Below are 6,000 nucleotides of genomic sequence, written 5' to 3' on the forward strand. Positions count from 1 at the left end.
TATTCACATATATAATATAATATATAATCAACCTATTAAAAAATCACATAATCCTGTTGAAATAAAAAAAAATAACATAATGGTTACACAGTATATACTACATAGAGTCAGATTTACATGCCTCTTTATGTACTAAAACATTATAGTTATTAATGTTTATTAAGTACCTACTAGGAGGCAGGCACTTCTCATTTAAAAAAAAATTTTTTTAACGTTTATTTATTACTGAGAGACAGAGCATGAGCATGGGAGGGGCAGAGAGAGGAGGAGACACAGAATCTGAAGCAGGCTCCAGGCTCTGAGCTGTCAACAGGGTGTCTGATGTGGGGCTGAAACTCACAAACCAGGAGATCATGAGCTGAGCTGAAGTTGGACGCCCAACCTACTGAGCCACCCAGGCGCCCCAGGTACTTTTCACTTAAATTAATCATCATAGTAACTCTCAGGATAAATACATTATTTTCTCCATTTTCCAGAGAAGTGCAGAGGCATCGCCTGGTTAAATGACTCACATAGGATCAGTCATACAGGAAGCCGTAGATTGAGGCCTGTGTGTCTCCAAAGCCCCTGGGTTTCTGTTACATAACATGCAGCTGGCTCTGGTATCACGTCAGCTTCTATTCAGTCACATGCTCAGGATTTGGTTTCTCTGCCTGCCTGACCATGTATACAATCTATTTCCCTTCCTTAGTTTTCTTCTTTAGTATGCTTTATATAAATTGTACAAGTTTATACAAATTAAAAGAGGCAGCATGTGTCAACGGCAGACATGCTTACTCGTGTATTACACACGTGTTCCAGCACGGATCACATTTATTCTGGTGGTTTAACGTCCATTTGCCAGTTTGCAATGATTGGTCCAATACATATACGAGGAAATGCCAGCAGCTTTGTTGTCTTTGAAGAGTCTTTCCCCTCTGTCTTCATCATTTCCTGTGGATCATCTGCTCTGCCTCTTCCATCGTATTCCTCTTTTCCCCATGGCCCACCTTCCTGCACACTTGCCAACCAACATATGCTGCTTACTGGAAAGCTATTTCTCCCCAAGTGGGCTCACTGCCCATTGCATCTTTCTTTCCTTTTTTTTTTTTTTTTTTTTTTCCTTTGTCTTCTTGGATCCTTGAGTCTGACAACTGGTAAATGTTTCCCCACAAGGTGTTATATGGCTGGTATTAGTTAAACTTCTTCATTGTGAGGCATCTGGACATCACTGGTTCCTCTAAAGAATCTCATAAAATACTAATAATCTCATCATCAACACTAGGAACAAATTCACTGAGGAAAGCATGATACTGTCATGCTTTCATTACATTTATATTACATTCATTACATATGCATGTAATATAAAGCTACAGTCAATGGAAGGACTCACTGAGAGACTGCTAACAGTGATTCCCTAGGGTGGGAAATTGAGTGGCTGAAGGAAAGGGGTAAGGGGCCATTTTCATCGTGTATTATCTCTGCACCATTTGAATTTTGCCAAGTGTGCATTTCTTATCTACTCAAAGATTAAAAATATCCAAGAGCATTTGCTCATGCAAATAACAAGTTGTTGAACTAAGTAAGAGTCCTTTTCTCTCTCGATCTCTCATGAAATTTGTCTACCATGTACTTGCTCAGTGATCCTGGAGCTTTTGCGAGTGCTTGCACATTGGTTCGAAACCAAAAATTTAAAGACCCCAAACAGCAAACCTGCTAGTGACAGAGAAGAGAAAATGATTGTACCACTTTTTCAAACCAGGTTGTCCTAATGGAGTTTCCAGTTTAGCTGCCTAAACGTGATTGTTGGAAGGGTGGTAGTAGTTTTCTTTTTGATTTCTGGGAATGTTCAGCAATGTTTCTCCTTATCCAGCTCTGAATTTCTTTCTGAGAAAATCATAGGGAGTTCATATACGTTTCACGGTAAAAGACTGACAGGGCAAGAGTTGAAGTGGGGAAGGAGAAAATAACTTTTCACCTATAAGTCTGTTGTAAGGAAAGATGAGTTAATGCACATAGGGTTCCTCACACAATGCTTGGCACATAGCAAACCTTCAGTTAGCTGTGCCTAAAATCTCAAACGGTAGTACAGTTGATTTCCTCTGCATGGTGTAAGAGATCCACATTTACATATGTATTTATATATACACACATGTAACTACATATACATTAAATATAAATGTAGTTATATTGTACACATGGTTTGTTACTTGCCCTTTTCATATAATACACACTCTTTTAGAAGATCACTTTTCATTTTTGCCTATTATTTTGTCATGTGGATCCATAAATGATCTAATCAGAAACCATCCCCATGAAAGCATTAAGAAAATATGTTTTGATCAACTCTTTCAGTGTTTGCTTGTTTTTCATAATATCTTGACATTTCTTAGGGCAGGCATTACTCATGACGTCATAGAAGCCCCAAACCCAGTAATGGTGAGCCAACTGCCTGAATACTCGAATGCTTTTGAATTTTGATCATTTTTGTCAGTTTCCTTATAGTGATGGTTACTTAGTAATACCCTTAACAATGAAAAGGAACACCTGTCTACTTGTTCTTTTTTTTTTTTTTTTTTTTTAATTTTTTTTCAACGTTTTTTATTTATTTTTTTGGGACAGAGAGAGACAGAGCATGAACAGGGGAGGGGCAGAGAGAGAGGGAGACACAGAATCGGAAACAGGCTCCAGGCTCCGAGCCATCAGCCCAGAGCCTGACGCGGGGCTCGAACTCACGGACCGGACCGCGAGATCGTGACTTGGCTGAAGTCGGACGCTTAACCGACTGCGCCACCCAGGCGCCCCCCTGTCTACTTGTTCTTGATGGAAGTAAACAATGGCTTCAAAGGTGCAAGGAAAATAGGCTGAGTGCTGGGGTTCTGCAGGAGGAAATCAAGAAGGTCAAGGGAGATTTGATGGCGTGGCTGGTAATTATTGACTTTAACAATGGAAAGCCCAGTGGAAGGTTCTAGGTCTTCTAAGTATTAGGAATAATTCTTGTCAATGTTAGCTGTAACTAATAACAGATGTACGAAGGCAGAGGACGCTGAGAAAATATTTTCCCGCATCACAAAGCTAGCTAGTGACGCCCCTAGGTTTAAACTCCTGTCTTTGGATGTCTCCTCTAGGACATTTCCAGTGTACTCTGCTGCTTCACTGAATATTGGAAGAGGTGCAAGGCAGGTGATGGCTGGTTACCGTGAGATGTGTAGATATTGATAACATTAATTAATCTATTAATGGATAGAATATTAATAAAAATAAATAAGGGGCTGTAAGCATAGTGATTACAGTACTAAAGGGTTTATGTAAGCTGTATTTAGAACTTACTGGGAGATTTTAATGCCAACCACCCTGCCTTTATTTAAACAAAACCACAGATGAGTTCACTTGGAAGGTGAGGAGGAATCAGTGGATTGAGTACTCCCAGGGATGTTAAGAAAAGGTAAGGCAGGGAGTTTTGAAGCCTCTGCTAACACCCTAACTCATGTTTCAGAAGTGATCGCAGGTCTGTTGAGTGACATTCAATAAAAACAAACATTTCAGTTTCTCTTAGTGAGCTATGAGTTGAAAATTCCCACAGGATTTCAAATAAGAGAATGAAAATCCTGGGACGAGCATATGGTAGAAAGTAACCTTGGCATTCTAGCAGACATTAAGTGGAAAATGGACCAGCCCCATGTCACCATTGACATGAGGCCACACAGTCTTGTTCTCTACAGAATAGCACAGCCTGTGTTGTGCTGGATCCTGGCTTCAGCTCCTGCACAGGGAGCCCTGTCGCTCCCTGTGGAGACCATGCATTCTCTTCATCCATATTAAAAGGAACCAGTTAATGTGAGCAGCCAGCCTTAGAGTAAGTGGAAGTGAGTTATAAGTGCCTGCGAGAGAGACAGAGCATAAGCCATGTTGCTAGCCTCTGAGAACCCAAGCTTCTGTCATTCTAGAACACAAAGCTAAATGACAGGCAGTTGAAAAGTAAATGGACACACAGGCTTCTGATACAGGCATGGGGCAGGGAGGTAGGTGAAGGTAAGCCCAATCAAGGAATGACCTCTTGGGCCCCCAGTTTGAGAACTGCCCCAATTCTTCATCTGTCACATGAAACTGGAACTGCTGGTCAAGAGAGAGCCTCAGGCAAATCACTGAGTTCTTGCCCCAATGGGGACAATCCCAGAGCAGGAAGTTTCCAGTAATCGAAGTGACAAGACATTTTGGGAATTTCAGGTGGATTGCATTTGGTTTCCAAACAACTGGTCCAGCCCAGCCTTAGGCTTCTTCACTTCCTGAAGGTGGGTGCCACCGAGCCATATAAAGGGGACACCTGCCACATTGTTGCCACCCTTTTCGTGCTCAGCTCCCCAACAGCTCTGGAGAATCAAGTGAATCTCATGGGGGGTGGGGTGGGTGGTTCTATATGCTTGGGGGATATGAGATGATGTTTGGAATTAATTTATAAGCAGCAATAGCTGGTTTTCCTCAACGACGTGCATACTCTTCCCTGGGGAATTGAAAGTTGTCAGGCCAAGGATGTAAGTGAGCTAATTTTTGTTGATGAAGTATGTGTCTTTCTATTACAAGGTTGAAATTCTTAAGCAAAACCTAATTAAGGGAATAATATTGAGCTGAAAGCAAGTGAGGGCAAGAGTTTCTCTTTGGTCATGACATATTAATATAAGAGAGAGCATCCTAATGTATTGCCAGGCTCTCCATGAGCCCTTTGAGGGCAGGCCTACACTTTGGCAATTCTCCCTGAATAGACTTTGTCTTAGCACCCAAAGCAGCTTACTTCAATCTTAATCAGGGGGATTAAGTTCCTCATGGGAACTGATGTGGTAGAGACTTGCTTTGGTATTGGCCAGGAATTCAGCATCTTTTTTCTTGAGATTGTATTTGCATACATCCACTGTCTGTTGCTATCTCAAGACAGAGAAGACAATTTTGTCATTGAAAGAGGTCAAGAGAAGGTGAGATAAAGTGGCCCCAAATGCACAGGATACTGATGAGGCATGATCCTAACAAGAACAAAAAGGGGAGCCACACAGTCTAAAGGAGAGAGTCAGAGACCAAAGTTTGTCCTTGGAAATAATTGATGGGTTTTGGCTTGCTCTATCTGCAAGAGTGATCCTCTTGTAAACAATGACACTTGCATTTTGACCTTTGCATTTTTTTTAGGTTCTCTGATATCCAGAAAGATGTCCTATCAGCAGCAGCAGCAATAGTGCAAGCAGCCCTGCCAACGACCTCTTGTGCTCCCACCTCCCAAGTGCCCAGCGCCATGCCCACCGCCGAAGTGCCCAGTGCCATGCCCACCTCCAAAGTTTCCACCTCAACTCTGCCAGCAGCAGTGTCCCCCTGTGCAGCCACCACCGTGCCAGCAGAAGTGGCCACCCAGAAGCAGTAAGAGCAAAAGCCATCAAGACCATCGTGCAAACAAATCACAGGTCTCCCCCATGCTCCAGCAGCACATCTTCTCTCCAAAGCCTGCCCTGGTGGCAGATGGCATTCTCTGAATCTCTACTCTGCTCTTCCTGGGCTGAGGTTTGCCATAGAAGAGACTTAATCCTGAAGTCGTTCTCTTTCCTCTTAGGGTCAGGCTCCTCTCTGAATTAGGACCACTCTCCCCCAGAGCCCCAGGAAAAGCATCGGGAACAAGTCTACCTTTCTTAAAATACAGCCTTTCTTCGATCTGTGCCTAAGACCTGGGCAAGGATTATTTTCTTTTCCTTTCTTCTTCTTTTTTTTTTGGGGGGGGGGGAGTGGGGGGATTTGGATAAATAAAACTTTACTTCTCCTTCCCTAATAAAGCATTGTTGATGATGGAACATAAGTGTCTTTCTTCTTTTTTTTTTTTTTTTCTTATTCTGAATTTTATTAACTACGTCTTGCAGGCTTTGTATAAGCCACAGAAGTTGGTGTGCCAATGAAACAAACTTAATTGCCAATCCTAATAAAATATAAAAATCAAAAAGATTATTTGGGTTGTATTTGTTACAAGCATCTAGATTGAAAATACCGTAT

The 6,000-nt window shown here is 41.9% G+C and overlaps 1 pseudogene; it reads left to right on the forward strand.

Annotated features, from left to right (window-relative positions):
- Positions 1–3,107: 3,107 nt before the first annotated feature.
- LOC122241274 lies at positions 3,108–5,727 on the forward strand (annotated as a pseudogene).
- The last annotated feature ends 273 nt before the right edge of the window (positions 5,728–6,000 follow it).

Source organism: Panthera tigris, chromosome C1, assembly GCF_018350195.1.
Source record: "Panthera tigris isolate Pti1 chromosome C1, P.tigris_Pti1_mat1.1, whole genome shotgun sequence".
Taxonomy (NCBI): domain Eukaryota; kingdom Metazoa; phylum Chordata; class Mammalia; order Carnivora; family Felidae; genus Panthera; species Panthera tigris.